General features: G+C 45.0%; 1 long non-coding RNA gene and 1 other non-coding gene across 3 annotated transcripts in view; both read right to left on the bottom strand.

Moving 5' to 3' along the window:
• LOC126997582 (uncharacterized) overlaps positions 1–21384 on the bottom strand; it is a 135228-nt gene that overhangs the window by 68302 nt on the left and 45542 nt on the right. For both annotated transcript variants that reach the window (XR_007752206.1, XR_007752207.1), the window contains exon 3: positions 3102–3139. This is a non-coding gene — a long non-coding RNA (uncharacterized LOC126997582). The remainder of the gene's footprint in view (positions 1–3101; positions 3140–21384) is intronic.
• Positions 10446–10518, bottom strand: Trnat-agu (transfer RNA threonine (anticodon AGU)). The gene has a single exon. It is a non-coding gene; the product is annotated as a tRNA-Thr (tRNA).

The raw sequence follows: 21384 nt of genomic DNA, 5'->3' as shown, positions 1-21384 counted from the left end.
AAATCGCACTAACTTTATTGCAAGAGGAGTGAAGTGAATGGTCCCACACGCAAGGACGTCGATCTGGGGTTATAAAATGCTCCACTGGCCACTGATATGTTTGAATAATTTGACTTATCACTAAAGCAGGTAGTCTCGTTATCAGCAAGCAGGTTTTATGTTGCCTACTCTTCCAGTTTTCCACGTTTCCTCCTACTCCTCTTCCTGTTCCTCCTCCTCTTAACCTCTCTCTTCCACTCTCTTCCATCCCACTTCTCTTTCCACTTTCCTATCTGAGACTTTTTCCAGTGCCTTATATTTTGCAATTATTTTTCCTACTCCTCTTCTTCCTCCGCCTCCTCCTCCTCCTCCATCACCAAAGGCCCCCAAGGAGTGAAAGATTCTGCAAGAGACAAGGAGGACTAAAAGATGGAGAAGAAGGAGAAGGAACAGGAGAAGGAGGAGAAGAACAAGAAGAACAAGACGAAGAAGGAGAAGATGCATGACTGAACCTGTATCTCCCAGCCCTCCTCCTCCTCCTCCTCCTCCTCCCGCTTACCTGAGTGATATGGCGTAAAGAGCGAGCCGAGTTGAAAAAGAGAGAGAGAGAGAGAGAGAGAGAGAGAGAGAGAGAGAGAGAGAACGCATTCCCCTCACGTCTCGGTCATGTATACTGTGAGAGAATGGTCTGGGGATAGGGGGAAGAGAGAGGGCAGAGAGAGGGGAGAAAGAGAGGGGAAAAGTAGAAGAGGAAAGCGGGAAACAGGGGTAGATGTGGGTCAAAGGATAAGGAGGAGGAGGAGGAGGAGGAGGAGGAGGAGGAAAAGGTGGAGGAGAAGGAGATGAGAAAATAGGTAAAGAAGTGTGACGGTAAATATAAAAGTAGAGAAAATATATAAAAAAATGGAAAAAAGTAACGAGAGAGAGAGAGAGAGAGAGAGAGAGAGAGAGAGAGAGAGAGTAAAAAAAAGATGAGAAAACAAGAAGACGAGCAAGAACAACAACAAAAAGAAAACAAGATTAAGAAAAAAAAAAAACACCAGCAAATGAAGATAAAAAAGGAAAAAATAAAATGAGAAACTCGAGGAGAAAACGTGAAGGAAAAGTGTACGAAAGAGTGCAACAAAACGCGGCTGCTACAAAGGGCGCAGAAAAAGGCAAGGAATAAAAAAGGAGGAAAACTGAGTACGAGGACGGTGCATCGAAAGCAAAGCGGACAGTAATGTGGGGAAAGAAAAAATAAACAAGTTGAGGTAGAGAGAAAATGATGAGAGGAGGAAGGAAGCAAAGACGGCGAAGGAATAGACTTAGAAAAGGAAATAAAATTGTAAGTCACGAAAAGATAGAGACGATGATGGCGTTGGCGATAACATGCACCTCCCCCAAGCAAGGCGAGGCGCGGCCAGGAGGTGCAGCCAGAAGCAAACACGAGCACTGCAGGAAAAATACATAAATAACCCGGCAGACTCCTCTCCGCTGAACACTCAATAAGTCAAACGGATATGATGAAACGCTTTGAAAAGTACACTTCTGAGGTCAAATCAAAACACACCTAGTGATTACGAGTACGAGGCATCACCGTGCTGACACGTGACTCCCTGTCCACCTTAACCTGATCCCCCAGGGGTTGGCCATTAGAGTCAGTTGTGTTGCCTGCACAGCCACACGCCCCCCTGACCCACTAATATAGGGGAATTTGAGTGGGCGTTTTTCTCCAAACTCCTGTTTCGCCAGGTAAATTACCCAGAAATTAAAAGTGTGCCTTCAAGAGGGAGGCACCAGACGAGGGTGTCACGCCCACTCTCCCTCCGCCACCTGACGCACACCTCTCAAAGTAAATTTTAAATAAATAAATTTAGTAAATATTTATCTTTCTTAAGAAAATAAGAATTGTGCAATACAACTCACAAATTCAAGACGATCCGTCAACGATTGGCTGCGTATCCGCTCAACAATGAACATATAACAATTCTAAGAGTTCATGCATGGAAGAATGAACTCCATGACCAAAATAAAATGCATAAAAGCGTGAAACAGATGTCATAGCTCCCAGAAATTCAATTTACCACGTTTCACAAGCCTGTAGGTAAAAGGTTGGGGGTTAAAACTGTCCGAGGCCGCGGTGCTCTTACCCGTCATATTAGCCCTTGAGCCTGTGAGGGGAGACGAGCCATTACCCCGGGTCACAGGGCCGCTGAGAGACCCGGGTTACCACTTACCTTCCCCAGGTCCCCAACAGTCAATGAACACGTTTATCGCTGAGAGAGTTGTACTTCTTCACCACGACCCAAGTTAAGTGTTCAAATATTTTCCTCTGAGGTTGGAACGAGTCCTGAAGCAAACCAAATGTGAACTAGAAATGAACAAGTGAGAAGCTATTCCTTCTAATACGCCTGCCCCACGATGCTTCCCTGACATCCAGACCCCTGACATCACTTCCAACTAACTGAATGGGATTCCTCTTTGTTTTATTACACGGTATAAAAATAGATAAGTTCAGGCTACACACACTGTACTGACCATTGTTTTCCGGCTGAAGTGTGACGAGAATGCTGGAGAGGCTGAGGACGGACGGAAATAGATATGTGGAGCGATAGGAATGTGGGCGGCGAGGCAGTGCAGTGAAAGGGTTAAAGAAGTTTTGTTTTCCCTCTGTGCCATGACCAACGCGCCGGCCTTCTGTATAATCCACTAGCTCATCGCCCTCACGCCCCCTCACCTGCAGCTTTCCTCAGTCATGTGCCGCTGCTTTCATGACAGGAAAAACAATCCTGTTGGGCATTACGAAATCTGAAAAAGCAAGAAAACACACGGTTAGGAAAAACACGTGGCATCACTGTGCATTCTCTCAAGTTTTATCAAGTCGGCAAAGGCCCTGGATACGTTGCATATTAGCCTCAATAACATATTTGTACTACACTCAATATATGAATCAATGTAAACTTTTCACGTAAAGAATACATACACTTACATGGTATTATGGTGCCCGAGAAGCAGCCGAAGGTACCGTTGTGACGAGATGAAAGGGAGTGTGAGCGGTGCAGGTGGACTCAGGGCTCCGGTAGCTGCCAAAATAACGCGCCGAAGACCGAAAACGATAATGCGTAAAATTTAATACTCACGAAGTTGTCACGTTGCGGGCGCCGGGCGAGGGAGACATCTGTACGGGGAAGAAGAAAGAACAGGATTAGTGACTGAGCGAATTAAATGAATGAATGAATGAAGGAAGGAAGGAAGGAAGGAAGGAAGGAAGGAAAGAAGGAAAGAAGGAAGGAAGGAAGGAAAGAAGAAAGGAATTACTCTATCCTTCTCAATTCTGTTTTTCCTTCTACCTCTATTTTTTGTCCCATTTCTCCTTCCTTTCTTTCTTTATCAGTTATTTTCCACGTTTTTCTTCAATTTCTTGCTCCTTAAACGCCTCTATTTTTCTTTTTTTTTCTCCTTATTGTATTTCAGGCTTTTCTTTTATAGTTTCTTTCCCTTCGTAACCTCTCTATTTTCCTCTCCACCTCTTTATTGTAATTCGCATTTTCCATCCTGTTCTCTTTTCCTTTCTTCCCCTCTTCGTTCCCTTCTTTCCCTTTTCTTTTCTATTATTTTCCTTTGTTTCTTCTATTCTCCTTTCCATCTCCTTATTGCAGTTCGTATTCTTCTTTCTAATTTTCTTCCCCTTTCTTCCTCCCCTCGTCCCCTTCTTTCCCTGCCCCCCGCCTCTCCTTCGCTCCTTTCTCCATCAGTAATTTCCCAGCTTTCCTTTCTTTTCTTCCTCGATAAACACCACTATGTATTTTTTTTCCCTCCTTATCGTGTTTCCGGCTTCTCTTTCCTGTTTTCTTTTCCTTTCTTTCCTCCCTTCTTCGTTCATTTCTTTCCCTTTTCTTTTCTTTTCCTTCGTTACCTCTATTCTCCTTTCCATCTCCTTATCGTAAGTCGCATTTTTCTCTCTTGTTCTCTCTTTCCCCTTCTTTCCTCCCCTCGTCCCCTTCTTTCCCTGCTCACGCCTCTCCTTCGCTCCTTTCTCCATCAGTAGTTTCCCAGCTTTCCTTTCTTTTCTTCCTCCATAAACACCACTATGTATTTTTATTTTTATTTTCCCTCCTTATCGTATTTCCGGCTTCTCTTTCCTGTTTTCTTTCCCTTTCTTCCTCCTCTCTTCTCTCCCTTCTTTCCCTTTTCTTTTCTTTTCTTTTCTTTTTCCTTCGTTACGTCTATTCTCCTTTTCACCTCCTTATCGTAAGTCGTATTTTTCTTTCTTGTTCTCCTTTCTCTTCTTTCCTCCCCTCGTTCCCTTCTTTCCCTGCTCTCCACCTCGTCCACCCTCCTCTCCACGTCTTAATTCTAATCCCTGTCTCCATAACTATAAGCCGTCTACACAAGCTCCCTGACCCCTCCTCTCTCTCTTCCCACCGGCGTGTGCACCTACAATGATGATGATGATGATGATGATGATGGTGGTAATAAAGATGGCACGCAGAAAAATCTAGCATGGACTAACTTGATTTTATTTGTATGTTTCCTTATTGGTATATTTACTGATCTGTTTATTTTTTTATATATATATACACCAGATTCATAATAAAATGTGCGTGTGTGTGCGTGTGTGCGTGAAAGAGAGGGGGGAGAAAAAAGAATACATAAATAAACAAAAAAAATAGTTATATGACAACAGAAAAAAATAAATAAAAAGTGTTGCCAGTTCCCATGCACACAACACCGCATACACACACAAAACCTCCTCTTCCTAAATATAATAAACACAGTAAGCGAACACTTTACTCTAGGACCTTATGCAAGCGGCTGAATTAATACTATACTTCCTTCCTTCTGGAGTACGCGCGAGAACAAAGCTGCATTTTAATTGTTGTTTATGTCACTCGGGAGCCCTTATGCGAGGCTGTCACGCTATCCTCGGCTGCAACCACCACACAACCACATTAGCAATTCAAGTGAGCGTACCACCAACAACCGGCGTCTCTTGTATATTCATTTTCAGCGCGATTCAAAGCTACACGACTCTTGGGTTTTATATACTTGTTATCTTTTACTGTTGTCGTCATTCGTGGTGGTGGTGGTCGTAGTAGTAGTAGCGGTGACGGTGATAGTAGTAGTAGTAGTAGTAGTAGTAGTAGTAGTAGTCGCTGTTGTGTAGTGCTTGAATATCCTTTTGTTTGTTTGTTTGTGTTTTTGAGTTCCTGTTGTTGTTGTTGTCGTGGGTCCAAACTAAACATTCTTCTCAATATTTAAAGCCAACAAAAATATCCTATAGTATTTGTCGACAGAGTTATTGCTGTTGCTGGTGTTAATATTACCACTTTTGTTATTCCTGCTGCAGTTGTTATCATTGTTCCGGTTATCGTTTTTTTTTTGTTATTGTATTCGCTGTTGTTAGTGATGATGATACTGTTGCTGCTGTTGGCTCGTTATTGTTGTTGCTGTCGTTATTGCTGTTGTTCTTGATGTTCCCGTTGTTGCTGTTGTGTCTAGTCTTGCAGGACCAACGGGCGCTGCGTCAGATAGTTCTCAGGAATGGCGTGTGTGCCGGATGACTTTCTTCTTTACTAGTGTTATCATGTGTTTTTTTTCTCGCCTTTCATCTTTCTCCCTTTCTTTCTTCCTCCTTACTTTTCCTTCTATCCCTTCCTTAATTCTTGCGGTCTTTTTCCTTACTTATTCTTCCATTCTTTCTCTCTTTGCTTCTCTATCTTTCTTCTTTCTTGTTACTGTCTGCCTGTCTGTCTGCATTTCCGTCACTTTAATGTGCATCTGCGTGTCTGTTTGTCTCTCTCAGTAATTGTCCGCCTGTCTTTGTCTGTATCTGTGTTAGTCGGTCAGTCTACGGCCGTCAATATTTCTCTCATAATGCTCTTCTGTTTCCCCGGAATATGCGTGTTGCCAAGTGTTAGGGGGAACTTAACTCATTACTCCTCTATCGTTACTCACACTTGCGTTTTTAATATTCGCTTTTTTTATGAATATTCGACAGTTAGGGGGAACTTAACTCATTACCCATCTATTGTTACTCATACTTACGTTGTTAATATTCGCTTTTTTTATGAATATTCGACGCTTTAGAGGCCCGCCGTGTCGTGTTACTGCGTAGGGGAGCCCTGCGTTATATCAGCAAAAAGCGGTGTTATGGCCCCTGTACACGGCTTACGGCTGCTTAGTCAGACTTCATATCGCCGCCCCCCGTTGTGCCGGCCGTGGGGAGGCAGCCGTTCACCGCCCCTTGTTATCGCGTCCCACCACCTCACAAGACGGCTCGGTGAGGGCGAAGATCCATATTTTTACACGCATCGGACTTCCATTGCTATTAAGACCAAGGCCCCTGGAAGATTAACCGGGTTCTCATCGGTCAGTTTTCCAGTTCAAGGTGCAGAAGTCGGGTAAAACTATCACTAGGGTCACAAAACAGTCAATGAAAACCACAGCTACTTCCACGAGAGGCTTGGGCGTACTGAGGAGTGGATACGGTTTAAAAGAGAAGATTAACCGGGTTCTTACGGGTCAGTTTTCCCAGTTCAAGGTGCAGAAGTCGGGTATAACTATCACTAGTGTCACAAAACAGTCCGTGAAAACCCTCTAGCTACTTCCACGAGAGGCTTGGGCGTACTGAGGTGAGGATACGGTTTAAAATTAAGGGCCTAAGGGTTGAGGTAAGGTTGTGCAGCGCCTATATTCCCAAAACGATCTTAAATGACCCCTCTGAACACCCCCCTCACTTACCCCTCTCCACCAGTTCCCTTCGCCCCTCACATCACCGGTTCATCACCACACGTACAGCTCCCCCGAAAAGAATATCAACAGTTTTATATGCGATGGAATGGAGAATAAGCGGATATGAAAGAGAATGATCGTTGTTAACTATACACGACGCATTGTTAAGACCTTTTCAGATAACGTTCTTCATGGTGGATTTGCTCTCTTTTTATTACAGTAAAGGAAACAGCTCGGAGGCAATAAACAATGGAACAATATAGAAAACCCCGCTAATGGCTTCTCCTACCAAAGCAAACAGAAGTGGCCATAAGAGAAGTCAATTTCGGATGGAGATTTCGGATTCGGATGGAGATGGGATTTTTTGGTTAACTGTACAGGAAATAAACGTGGGGTCCAGGGCCTCACATCACTGATCCACGACTACAGGTACAGGGAGTAAAGGCGGGGTCACAGGCCTACTGGAACGCGGCTGCTGTGATCATCTCCTCTTCCTTGTCTTGGCGGGGCAACGCAACGCATCGTCCCGCCTGCCAATTACCTTCACTTCATTCACCGTCCAGCCGTGAGAGGGAGAAGGGACGTGTGTGTGTGTGTGTGTGTGTGTGTGTGTGTGTGTGTGTGTGTGTGTGTGTGTGTGTGTGTCTGCTGCATGTGTTGGGACTTCTGACTCAGGCCACGCTGGGTCAGCAAATCAACCGAGCAGCCCCCCCCCCCCCCCCACACACACACACACACCAACGACACATTCCCGCCTCACATACAACAAAAAAAAACGCCACAAAACGAACACTATAATTCTGATGTATGAAAAATAGAATTGATAAAATCTATTACAGAGCAATTTCCCTTTTCCAGGCTTTGGCAGGTAGGCGGCGAATTGACTGGTAAGTGGCAGCTTCCCCTCTCACGCTGCGTCCCCTCTGACGGGCCTGACTGAGGGGTGTCTGCGGCGCGACACTGATTTAAGAGTTTGCGGGGAGCGCGTGGTGTCACTCCATGGCGGCAGGGAGACGGACGAGGAACTGCAGAGCTCTGGCTGCTGCAGGCACGCCAAGAGATGTATTTCTAACTTGGGGACGACTGACAGATAAACGCAGACAGATATAGACAGAGAGACAGACAGATAGGTTACTTGAGGACTGCTGAAAGACAAACGCAGACAGCAACAAAGACAGACAGAGACAGACAGAAAGATTGTATACTTGGGGGCTACTGAGTGATAAACATAGACAGCAACAGAGACAGACAGAGAGACAGAAATATAGCTTACTTGAGGACGGCTGACAGACAAACGCAGACAGCTCCAGACAGTCAGAAAGTTAGGTTACTTGAGAACTGCTGACAGACAAACGCAGACAGCAAAAAGCAAGAGAGAGAGACAGAGACAGACAGAAAGATGGAGACACAAACATACAGAACCAGTCGATTTTTTTATTTTTTTATTTACACAATCTCGAAACTATTCCCGTGCATTCGAGTGTATGTGCAGTGGGCGAAGGGAGCCTCACACACACACACACACACACACACACACACACACACACACACACACACACATACACACGGTTAAAAAAAGAGAGAGGGAGGGAGCGGCCGAGGAAGCTGGCGTGTGAAGGACCAATCATCCCTCACACTCAGTCAATAATCGTCCAATTTGTGGAGTGGCTGCCGGTTGCTCCTGTTGCAGTGGGGGACGATGCAGCGGAGGAGGAGGACGAGGAAGACGAGGGTGACGATGCAGGCGGGGGAGTGACGAGAACGAGAAGGATAGGGAGGAGGAGGAGGACGAGCAGGGAAACGAGGACGAGGAGGAAGAGAACGACGAGGAAGATGAAGATGAGGAGGAGGAGGAGGAGAAAAAAGGAAAGAAATGACTACGAAGATGATAACTAGAATGACGAGAAGGTGGAGGAAAGAACAGAAGAAGAAGTAGAAGGACAAAGATGGCAGAGAAGAGAACGAAGATAAGGCCAAGTAAGAGGATGAAAAGGAGGAAGATAAAACGGGAGGTGAGGAGAAAGAGCAGAAGTAAACAAACGAGGATAGCGAAGAAGACAACGAACAGAAGACCAAGAAACAGAATGAAGAGGAGAAAGATAAAACGTGAGGTTGAAAGAAACAACAAACAAACTTGATAACAGGCACTCCTCTTACAAGAAGATAAAGGAGATAGGTGTTCATGGACGCGAGAATACCGTTGTACATACTTAAGTTACATCGAATTCATGCACTTCGGTCGATTCACAGGCATATGAGGTTAACTTTGCTCAGTGGGTGCCAACTAAATAGAAGAGGGAGGAGATCAGTTGACTAATATATCGGCATTTCATTGTTAACTTTACCTGGAACTTTTACACAAGCGAACAATATCTTAAGTTTGAAATCTAACACATGGGACACACACTCATGCACACTCATACTCACACTCACACACACACTCAACCATCACCACTACACACACACGCACACACTCTTACAGTATATAAAGAAAGATCGTGAAAAAAGTACACCAGATTCATTTCACGCATATAAGACCAGACCAACAGACCAGTAGACAAACATCTCGATCAAACAGACAAACTACTAAGCCTTCAAATAATTTCTTTACGCCTCGCAATGGACCCTTATTTTGTTGAGTCATAACTTCGTCAGAAAGTTAAATTATTAGCGGAAAAAATCAATACGCATGTAAACTTATGCTACGAAGACCTGTTGCTGCATGAGAGAGAGAGAGAGAGAGAGAGAGAGAGAGAGAGAGAGAGAGAGAGAGAGAGAGAGAGAGAGAGAGAGAGAATGTGGGAACGTGACGTGACATGTGGAGACGCGAAGCCACTGAGTAAGTTGTTAGGTAAGAAAGTGCCTGATATTGTAAAAGGAAACACACACACACACACACACACACACACACACACTAACACACACACACACACACACACACACACACACACTGAGGCACCAAGTCAGCCGCGTGTTGGAGGATTTGCTAACTTTGCTTCAAACTTGCAATCGTCTGCTTCCCAGCTTCCCGAGCCCAGACTTCTTACTCCCGCGTTCTGATACAGCGAGGACGAGTTGAAAATAGATGAATAAGATCGGGACACAAAAAGATATTGGTTTTGAGCTCCATGAATGCGCTCTTCTTGCATTCTTATCACACTTCACTCTATCCTACGCTCAAATAACATGAACTACTTAATATGCAGCCTAGTCTTTATGCTGCTATACCTATCGGGACACAAAAAGATATTGGTTTTGAGCTCCATGAATGCGCTCTTCTTGCATTCTTATCACACTTCACTCTATCCTACGCTTAAATAACATGAACTACTTAATATGCAACCTAGTCTTTATGCTGCTATACCTAAGGCCCCTCACCGCTCCCCCTCACTGTTCATACTGATCCCTGTAGATATTGATTTTTTTTTTTTTTTTTTACATCAAAGGAGTCAGGTCAAGGGCATAAAAATAAGGTAAGAAATGTTAAAAAAAAGCCCGCTACTCAAACTACCGCTTAAGCACCGTAAGTTCCGTATATTGCACTAAGATAAAAGCAATACATCCATTCTTGATAATACAGAATGGCTGACACCTGAGTACATTTGGCGATGCGTAAGAAGTTAAAACGCCAGTGTTATGGAGTTATTCAGATATGTTTCTCATCGTCAGTCACATGAGTAACTTTACAACGCACTCTAAAACTATTCACAACTTTGGGTTTAACATTAAAAAAATCAGTGTCCCATGTTTGCCTTCAGGGAGAATCGAACTCCCGGCCTCTGGTTTACTAGACCAGCGCTCTAACCACTGAGCTATGAAGGCTTGGTGTGAAGAGACGTTCGAGAGGTTGTTTTGAGGCTGATGGTGGCGTGTGTAGATACATATATAATTGGTCATGCAGGCAGACAGACAGACAGACAGAAAGACCGAGACACACACTCACACACACACACACACACACACACACACACACACACACACACACACACACACACACACACAGACAGGCAATCAAAAGGAGGGAAAACACGCACTCAAAACTGTACCCACGCAAAGAGAGGAAAATACGAACCGGAAAGAAAACAAAGCGATGCAAAACAGACATAAAGAAACAAGGGGAAAAAACTGAGCCGAGAAGCAGACCAACGAGAGAGAGAGAGAGAGAGAGAGAGAGAGAGAGAGAGAGAGAGAGAGAGAGAGAATAATAAAAATAACAATAACAATCATCTGAATATCCCAAAGAGGTGGAAAAGGGAAGGAAAGGGAGGTAATAGTACTGAAAGGAGTATGCGAGGGTGTAGGAGCTTAGGGAGGAGGGGAAGGATACTGTTAAATAAGGAGGGAGAGGTATGTGGATGACCGACAACGTGGGGAGAGGGAAAAACGAAGGAGAAAGGATTTAGGAAGGAAAGAAGGAAGGGAGATTTGAAGGAGGCATGGAGGCGATGGGATGACAAGGAGGAAGAAGCGGAGATAAGAAGAATGAGAGACAGAGGAAAGGTATATGAAGAAGGAAAGGAAAGGTGTGAAAGGAGAAGGAGAAAAAGGAAGAAAGGAGGATAGGAAAAAGGATAGATGTGTGGAAGGAAAATAAAGGTGCAGAATAGGAGGATAAGGAGGAAAAAGAAGAAGAATAGGAGATAGGAAGAAGGATAGACGGAGGAAAGGGATGTGAAGAAGGAAAGGAAAGGTGCAGAATACGAGGAGGAGGAGGAGGAGGAGGAGGAGGAGGAGGAGATAAGAAAAAGAACAGACGAAGGAAAGGGATGTGTGGAAGGAAAGGAAAGGAAAGGTGTGGAGGAGGAGGAGGGGGAGGAAGAGGAGGAGGAGGAAGAGGAGGAGGAGCAGAGGCCAGCCGGACAAACGCGTGACACTGGCATCGAAGTCAATCTCCAATCCGATTAGAAGGTCTGATCCTCTTATTGGGAGAGTGTCTTGGCAGCTGTTTCTCTCTCTCTCTCTCTCTCTCTCTCTCTCTCTCTCTCTCTCTCTCTCTCTCTCTCTCTCTCTCTCTGTTTTTGTTTACTTTTCCCGGCATCAAAGGCTCTTCCCACGCACCGCCATCCACTCTCTCCTTCATCCTCGATCGCTTCCGCCCCCTTCCATTCACTCTTCATTTGCCTCCGATGAAAATACATGTTCTTTCCAGACTCTTACCTCGCATCCCTCGCTCTATTCTCTCCTTTACTAAACCTCTCCTCCGTCATACGCGAATCTTCATCCTCCTCCTCCTCCTCTTCTTTCTTGCATATATCTCCCTCTATTGCCTAACTCTCTCTCTCTCTCTCTCTCTCTCTCTCTCTCTCTCTCTCTCTGCCCATTTACCTATACCGCACACTTTCTTGCCTCTCTCTCCTTCTACTTTTCCTTATACCTGTTGCTGTGTTTTTTTTTTCATCTCCTGCCCTTTTTTCACCTTTTCTTTGCTGCATATATATTCCTTCTTAATTCTCTTTTTCTATCTCTTTTTCCTCTTCTCTGCTCCTCTTATCCATTCCCCTCTCTTTTTTCTTCCTCTTATGTCTTCTTCTTCATCCCCTTCCCTCTTCCCATGATCACTTCCTCCTCTCCTTTTCCCCTCATTCATCCCCCATTTTCTCCCTCATTTCTTTTTCTCCATCTCTATCCCTCTCTCCCATCATCATATCCTTCTCGCATCCATCTCCTTTTTTTTCTCCATATCTCCATCTTTCCCTCGTTCTCCTTCCCGCTCACCTGTCCACTGATGACTCACCTTATACCCGGCCTCACCTGAACCTTCCGCGCACTCGAGTGTTAGCATAAACTCCCCTTCACCTTAATTAGCCCCCACCTACGCCTCGCCTGAAATTAGCCCTGCCTGATGTAGCGCTTAAGACGGCAGGGGGGCGGGTTTGAGCTAAGTGAGCCGACGCGGAATGGGGTTAAGTTAGGTTGTTTTTCTCGCCTTGGGGGTAGTTTGCCGGAAAAATATCCCCAGGCATTACCACCGTGGCGGACCGCTTTATCCCCGGGGCTCGTCGGCGGCTTCCCGATATTGCCGTAAATCCCACCCCGTTGGCATTCCCATTTTACTGGAAAACCTCAATGGATATGTGAAGGAACTCGCGGCATAAAGGTGCGGAGACGAGAGTGTGAAAACGCTTGCTGAGGCGCGGGCTGAGTCTTCCTTCTTCTGGATGGGCACAAGAGGAGAGAGGGAGGGACAGGAAGCGAGAGAAGACGAGGAGATCCCAAGCAGATTTCTCCTTCTCTTCCTCCTTATTCTTCTATTCTCCCTTCCTCTCCTCCTCCTCCTGGATGGGCACAAGAGGAAGGAAGGAGGGAAGGAGGGATGGAGGGACAGGAAGCGAGAGAAGACGAGATCCCAAGCAGATTTCTCCTTCTCATTCTTCTATTCTCCCTTTCTTTCCTCCTCCTCCTCCTCCTCCTCTTCCTCCTGGTTGGGGATGGAAGGAAGGAGCGAGGCGTGAGGAGGGGAACGCCAGATCCCTTCCCTTCACCCTTCTCCTTCCCTGTTCCTCCTGGTGCTCCTCTTTCTTCCTTCCTTCATCCCCTTCCCTCCTTTCCGCTCTCGTTATTCTCTGTCCTCTCTTCCATCCTCTCCCCTCCCTTTCTCATATGTTTCTCTCTCTCTCCCTCTCTCTCAGTCCCACTTATGTTCACCTTAACACGTTCATTGGCTTACGTTCTTGTCTTCCCGTCGTTCTTTTGTCTTTCCTGATACACGTTCCTCCCTCCTTCCTACCTTCCCTCCCTCCCTCCCCTCTAAATCCCTCCTGCCTACCCTCCTTCCTCTCTCTTTCTGGTCCTTTCCCTTTCTGATAGGTTACGTGAACCTTACCAAGATGTATGACACTGAAATTAATAAGTGACTGAATGATAATAAATGCAAGAAACATACAGAAAAAGCAACCAAATAATGATAAAAATGATGATTATGATTCTGCTGATGATAATTGCAGCAGTAAGGGAGGAGAGGAAAATTAGGTCAGTGTGTTTTGCGAAATGTCGACGCGCGCGAAAAACGAAAAAAAAATTATATACATACTAAGTTTCTGGGAACCTGTACGAGAAATTAAATATGAAAATACGTGTGTTGGGAGGGAAGGGAGGGATGGGAGAGGAGGGGAAGGGAGGGGAAAAGAGGGGAGAGGAGAGGATGGAGGGTGAGGAGAAGGAAGGGGAGAGAAGAGGAGGAGGGAGGAAGGGAGGAGAGACAAGAGGAGAGGAGAGGAGATGGGATGGAGGGGACGGTGAGGAAAGGGAAGGGAAAGGGATGGAAGGGGAGGAGAGGGGAAGAGGAGGGGAGGGGAAAGGAGGGGAGAGGAGGAAAGGAGAGAGAAAGCGATGAAGGGAGAGGGGAGGGGAAGAGAAGGGGTGGGGAAAGTAGGGGAGGGGAAGAGAGAGGGTGGGGAAAGGAGTGGAAGGGAGAGGAGAGGATAGGAAGGGAGGGAAGGGGAGGGGAATTTCAGGAGAGGAGAGGAGCAGAAGTTCGCACCTGGAAGGATAAATCTTGGTATGTAATTAACCCACGTAACAAAAAAAAGCAGAAAAAAATAAAGAGAAAAAACACAATGATGAAGTGGTATACACGATATTAACGACGGAAATAAAAATAAAAGTTGCAATGAAGAGCACACACAAAAAAAAAAAAAATACGTTTGATTAATGAATGACCCCCTCAGAAAAACATTTACGTGAGTGCTCTGCGGGAAAAAAAACTCAAACATACAGGAAAAGAAATTAAGAAACTGCAAGGTGGCCCACATTACACACACACCAGACGATGCACACACGAACACACTCACACAGATAGATAGATAGCATGATGGATTATTAGATGGATATTGAAGGAGGAAAGGATGGAAGTAGGGATAGGTAAGAACGAACAGAGGTAGGACGGATGCAAAGAATTAATAAGGAAGAGAAGCAACGAAGGAAAGGAGGAAAAAAGAAAGAAAGAGAGAAAGGAAAGAAAGAAAAAGAAAGAAAGAAAGAAAGGAAGGAGGGGAACACAGAACGAGAAAAGATATGAAGAACGAAGGAAGGAAGGATGAAAAGATTAAAGAAAGGAAAGATGGAAAAAAAGAAAAGAAAGCTAGCAAACAAAGAAACAGGAAAAAAGAAAAAGAAACAAAGAAAACAAGGAAGGAAAGAAGGGAGCACGAAACGAAGAAGAAGAAAGACACGAGGAGAAAGGAAAGAAAATAATACAATAAAAAAGAGGAGAGCAAGGTCTCGACCCCGCGCCAGACGAGCAAAAAGTTCGCCGTGGAGAAAAACAAAATCGTGAACATGACAGAAGCGAGAGCAGGTATTAATTAGGGCAGGTGAGGCGGGGGTCAGGTGTGTCTGCAGGGAAGACGGACACTCCTTATTAGGTTATAAAAGTGTATTATGAACGTGAAAGGTAAGATTGAAAGGGAGAGAGTCATGTATACGGTGATATTTTGTGAGGGGAGGGAGGGGGGTGGTTATGTGTGTGTGTGTGTGTGTGTGTGTGTGTGTGTGTGTGTGTGTGAGAGAGAGAGAGAGAGAGAGAGAGAGAGTTTTGCGCCCTCAGAATTAACTCTTTTTACAGGGATCGCTTTGCTGATGGAGTTTCAAGGCTATTACCTAAAAACCACCACCATCACCACCATTACCACCATTACCAATACCATCACAGTAACACCGTAACGTTAAAGATGATTGGTGATGATAATGATGATGGTGATGATAATGGGGGATACAATTTTTCATACACCTTCATCTTTCCTGTTCTCTTGTGTTCTTTTTCCTCCTCCTTGTCACGTTAGTCAGAGGTTGTTTTCCTCACACCCAACCAGCCTTTTCTTGGGTCTGTCCTCATTTCCTTCTTCCTCCTGCAGCCTTTCTTTGTTTTTTCCTCCTTTCCTCCTTCCTCCTCCTTTCTTTTGGTCTTTCCTCCTTCCCTCCTTCCTCCTTTCCTTCTATTTACTCTTCCCGCTCCCCGATTCTTTTTCCCTTTTCACTTTCATTCCGACTCTACCTTCCCTGTTTCCTTCCTGTCTTCCGTTTTCTTCAGTCTGATCTATTTTTCTCGCTCTCACTAATCTTACTCATCTCTTTTTCTTTTCTCTTCTCTTCCTCTTTGTTCTGCATGTCAACAATTCTCACCCATTCGTTCCCTTCCCTTCATCATCTCCTTCCTCCCTTCCCTCCATGCTTTACTCCTTGCTGTCCTTCTTGGGTTTTCGTTTTCTCCAAGACATCCCTTCTCACACCTTCCATTCTCATTCCCATTCCGTTCCTGATTCCTTGCTTTGCCTCCTCATTCTTCTCCTGTTCCTCCTTCTCCATTATTTACTCCTTGTTATCCTTCTTGGGTTTTCGTTTCCTCCAAGACATCCCTTCCCTCCCCTCCCATTTTCCTCCCCATTCTCTTCCTGATATCTTGCTTCGCCTCTTCCTCTGATTTATCTCCCCCTCTTCCCTCTTCCCTTTCATCCTTTACTCCTTGCTATCCTTCTTGGTCTTTCTTTCTCTCCAAAACATACCTTCTCACACCTTCCATTCTCCTTTCCAATCCCTTCCTGATGTCTTGCTTTGCCTCTTCCTCTGCCTTTCCTCCTCCTCCTCCTCCTCCTCGTGGCGCGTCGGTTCCAGGACACGTCTCCCCCGCGGCGTCGTTAACAGGCCTCAGGTGGGTGGCGGTGACGCATCCTTGGGCCAGCAGGTGATTCAAAGCGCTTCAAACGCACACATCCTCCCGATCACACACACACACACACACACACACACACACACACACACACACACACACACACACACACACACACACACACACACACACACACGTACACGCATACACGCACGCACGCACCCCCCCCACACACCCATCCACCCCCTCAAATGCTCATACACACACGCAAATTACCCACACCCCTTTACACACACGCGCACACACACACCTCCGTTTACAATTCTAGATCTGTTTCGCTCTTTCCTCAACATCTTGCGACCTGAACAAAAGGTGAAAGGGTGGTTGCTGTTGTTTCTCCTCCTCCTCCTCCTCCTCCTCCTCCTCCCGGCAGCGGTGATCTAAGGCCTCTGTGTCCCCTCCCCGAAGCCGCCGACGCTCGCCATACCTCACGCCGCCAGCCGGGGATGTGAACTCTCAGCGGAGGCGTATGTAAGGTGTTGGCGGTGCGGCGGGGAGCGGGGAAAGGACACGACGAAACGGGGGAACGTGAGGAGCGCAGGTAAGGGGAAGAAAGGAAAGAGGGTACGGAAGGTGAAGGGAGGGAGGAAAAGGGGAGGGAAGATACGGGGGTAAGAAAGGGAAGGTGAGGGTAGGGAGGAAAAGGGGAGGGAAGATACAGGGGGAAGGAAAGGAGAGAGAAGGTAAAGAGGGGAGGAAAGGGGGAGGGAAGGTGATGGGGAGAGGAAAAAGGAGGGAAAGTGAGGGGAGAGGAAAGGGGAAGAAAGAAGGAAGACGAAGTAGGGGATAGAGAAGAAAGGGGAGATAGAAAGAAGGTCAAATGAAGGGGAAAAGAAGGGGGATAAGGAGAAAGGAAAGGGAAAAGAGAAAGGGATATAAAGAAAAGACTGAAAAGGAAAGGAGGGGATGAAGGAGTACGAAAGGGAGATGGAGGACTAAGGATGAAAGAGAATAAGGAAAAAAAAAACATAATTGAGGAGAAAACAAAGGTGGGAAAAAGGAAAACGCGATAAAGGGAACGAAGAAGAATGGAAACGGAAGAGAATGAGAATGAAAGTGGAGGAGACGTGAAGACAGGAGTAAAAGGAAGGGAAAATGTGGGTGGAGGAAGACAAATGGAAAAGGAGGAAGAATACAGATGAAGACATAGAAATAGGACGTCAAGGGCAGGTTAGAGGAAAAAAGCAAAACAAAAAAATCAAAGGAGAAGGACGAATGGGCGACATAAGATAGAGAAAGCAAAGAGGAATAGGAAACAAGAGAGATGAAGATGAAAGCGAATGGGGGAAGAAAGAGATATGAAGAACAAAAGGGAGAGAAGGAAGAGAAGGAAGAGGAGGAGGAGGAGGAGGAGGATAAATTTGTGATAGGAGAATGGGAAGAGCAAAGGATACCAATGGAAAACGATAGGATAAGAAGGGGGAAAAAAAGGAGAAATTGAGAATGGAATGGAAGAAGGGAAGGAGAAGAGAGATAGATTACAGAGAAGTAGAGGAACCAACAAAAGGAAAATAAACGGGGAAATAAAGGAAAATCAACGAAAACAGGAAACAGAAACCAAGCAAGAGAATGAAGATGAAAGACAATCGAGAAGAAACGTGAATCAAAGAAGGGGATGAGAAGAAGAATGGGGAGGAGGAGGAGGAGGAGGAGGAGAGGAGAGGGAAGCGGTCAAACGAAAAGGAGGGAGATATCTAAGGCACAAGAGAAGGGGAAACAAGGACAAACGAGGAGAGTAAGAGAGAAGAGGGGAGGGGAAGAAAAAGTGGAGGGAGTGTACGAATGGAGAAGGGAAGGAAGGGAAAACAAGGGAGGGAGGAATGACAAACGGAGAGGGGAAGAGAGGGGGAATAAGAGAGAGCGTAGAGAAAGAGGGAGAGACGAGGGAATAGAGTGAAAGGAAGGAAGGAAAGAAAAGGAAAGTGAAATGGATGAAAAGGAGAAGGGAGTCGAGGGAAGGAAGAAAAGGGAAAATGGTATGAAACAGAAAATAAGGATTGAATGAAAAAATGAAAATAGAGAGGTCATGGGATTGGTAAGGAAAATGGAAGTAAGGAAAATAATGAAAAAGATAAGAAAACTGTTGTGTGAGAGTTACGGAAAGGAAGGAAAAGAGGAAAATTATATGTAAGGATTGAATAAAAAAAATGAAAATAGAGAGATTACAGGATTAGAAAGGAAAATGGAAGTAAGGAAGATAATGAAAAAGATAAGAAACATGTTAGAGAGAGTTACGGAAAGGAAGGAAAATAGGAAAATGATATGTAACAAAAGCTAAAGGTTGTGTGAAACAGATGAAAATAGAAAGGTCACAGAACTGGTACAGAAAGTGGAAACAAGTAAAAAAAGAAAAGAAAATGGATATGGAAAGAAAGGTCAAAGGTTACGTTAGGATTGAAAAAAAAGAAGTTGAAAAAAAAGTGAAAGTAGGAGATATTTAAAAATGAAGTGAATGATCTGGGAATGGAAATAAGGAAAATATTGAAAAAAAGGCAGAAAATTGTAAAGACAGAGAGATATGGATATGGAGAGAAAGGTCAGAGGTTACGTTAGGATAAAAAAAGAAAGTTGAAAAAAAAGTGAAAATGGGAGCTATTTAAAAATTAAGTGAATGATCTAGGGATGGAAATAAGGAAAATATTGAAAAAAAGGCAGAAAATTGGAGAGAGCGAGAGAGAGAGAGAGAGAGAGAGAGAGAGAGAGAGAGAGAGAGAGAGAGAGAGAGAGAGAGAGAGAGAGAGAGAGAGAGAGAGAGAGAGAGAGAGAGAGAGAGAGATGTGGATATGGAGAGAAAGGTCAGAGGTAACGTTAGGATAAAAAAAAGATTGAAAAAAAGTGAAAATGGGAGATATTTAAAAATGCTGAATGATCTAGGAATGGAAAATAATGAGAAAAGGCAGAAAATTGTAGAAAGAGAGAGAGATATGGATGTGTAGAGAAAGGTCAGATATAGAAATAAAAAAAAAGGAAAGCTGAAAGAAAATAACTGGAAATAGGAAGTTATGAATGAGTCACTGATCTAGAAGTGAGAGAGAGAGATTAAACGCCTGAAGCCATAGAGAAACGTATTTAAAAGGAGAAAAACAATACCGTCAACAGAAAATCACTACCACACGTCCCATACATGTTATTAAACCTACTACACGCATACCTCATCGACCGCAAACACTTTCCGATACAACTCTGAGGAAAACTTCAATACTAACACAAAAACAGATACATGAGGGACAGAGATAGAGAGAGAGAGAGACGTCCCATTCCTGTGTTCTGCATACCATAGATTCTAACCCAATGATATAAAGTAGATGGACTAAAATAAAAAAAGTTGTCATATGGGCCACGAAGAACATGAAGCCGCGGTAATAGTGGATTCTCCCTCTCTCCCTCTCTCCCTCTCCCTCTCTCTCGCTCTCTCGTCTGCCGGGGAAACACAGCCGCTTGCTAATCTCTACATGCCGTGTTGGTGTGTCCCTCTCCAGTCTCCACCGCCTGCTCCCCAACCCCATGATTCATAGAGGAGCCAGGGGACGAGGAGGAGGAGGAGGAGGCTGGAATGAGACGAAATGAAGAAAGAAGAGATAAAAAGAGGTCAGAGTTTATGAGAAGCGTTGGAAGAAGACGAAGAGAGAAAAAGGAAGGAAAGGGATAAGAAGAAGAAGGAAGAGGAGGAAGAGAGGGAAGAGGAGGAGGAATAGAGAACATACAGAAGAAAGGAAAAGGTGAAATGAGGTCATAAGTTCAAGCGAGAGTCCAAAGCAAGAGACACAGAGAGGGAAAAAAAGGGAAAAGAATCGGAAAAGGAGGGATTAGTAAAGGAGAGAATGAGATAAAAAAATGGAAGGAGAAAGGAAAAGAAAGAAAATGGTGGAAAATAAAGGTAAAGTAAACCTGAGCGGAAAACAACGGGAAAAGAGAGATGAAGGAAAAAAATGGACAATAAAATGGAGGAAATGGAAAACGAAAGAAAAGGTTGAAAAAGAAATGGAGATGAAAAAGGAAAAGGAAACAGATTGAAAGATTAGCTGAGAGGGAAAAGAATGAAGTTGTGTTCTCGGAAAGGAAAATGAAGAGAGGTAGAGGGGAGACTGGAAAAGAAAAGAGCAAAAGAAGAGGGCGGGGGCAATAGAAAGGAATATAAAGAAGTTGTTGTGTTCTCGAAAAGGAAAATGAAGAGAGGTAGAGGGGAGACTGGATAAGAAAAGGGGAAAAGAAGAGGGCCGGGGCAATGGAAAGGAATATAAAGTTGTTGTGTTCTCGAAAAGGAAAATGGAAAGAGGTAAAGGGGAGACTGGATAAGAAAAGGGCAAAAGAAGAGGGGCGGGGCAATGGAAAGGGAATTAAGGGGAAGGAGTTTAGGATAAGGGAGCGTAAGGGCAGTGAGGGGTCGTAGGGTGATCTCATGCCCCTCCCCTTTTCCCTCCCCTCTTCCTCCCCGCCCCCCTTTCCTCCAGCCACTCCTACACACACCATCATAGCGGCAATCCAATCTGAGAGACACGTCCAGGGTGTCTCCTCTTTCTTTGCGATTAACGCCACACCCCTGCCCGCCCCTTCCTCACCTTCTCCCTCTCTCTTTCCTCCAGCCTTCCCTGTCCCTTCACTGGCTGGTTCTCGTCTCGGCAGCCTCCTCTCACTCGCCTCCTTCACCTCCCTCCCTCCTCTTCCTATCTCTCCCTCGTTCATCCTTCCCTGTCCCTGGTTCTAGTCTCTGCAGCCTCCTTTCACTCGCCTCCTTCAACTTCCTCGCTCGTGTCCAGTCAGAGGATCAGGTTAATTCATTCGTGTTTTATGCCTTCCCTTCCTTTCCTGGTGCAGCCCGGAGCCTCGGACACGTGTGAGAGGTTAGTCTGAAGGAAGGAAAAGAAGGTGAGGTGTTATCGGAAAGGGAAGGGAAGGAGGTTGAGATGAGAAGAGGAAGAAGGAGGAGTTAGAAGGGTTAGTAGTGTGACAGATGAAGTGGATTAAGAGAATGGAAATGGAAAATAAAAGAGTTAGGGAGGTTAGATGACAAAGGTGCACTGCTA

Source organism: Eriocheir sinensis, chromosome 12 (genome assembly GCF_024679095.1).
Source record: "Eriocheir sinensis breed Jianghai 21 chromosome 12, ASM2467909v1, whole genome shotgun sequence".
Classification (NCBI taxonomy): Eukaryota; Metazoa; Arthropoda; class Malacostraca; order Decapoda; family Varunidae; genus Eriocheir; species Eriocheir sinensis.
The sequence above is the reverse complement of the archived record's forward strand: the minus strand, read 5'-3'. Positions and strand labels throughout refer to the sequence as shown.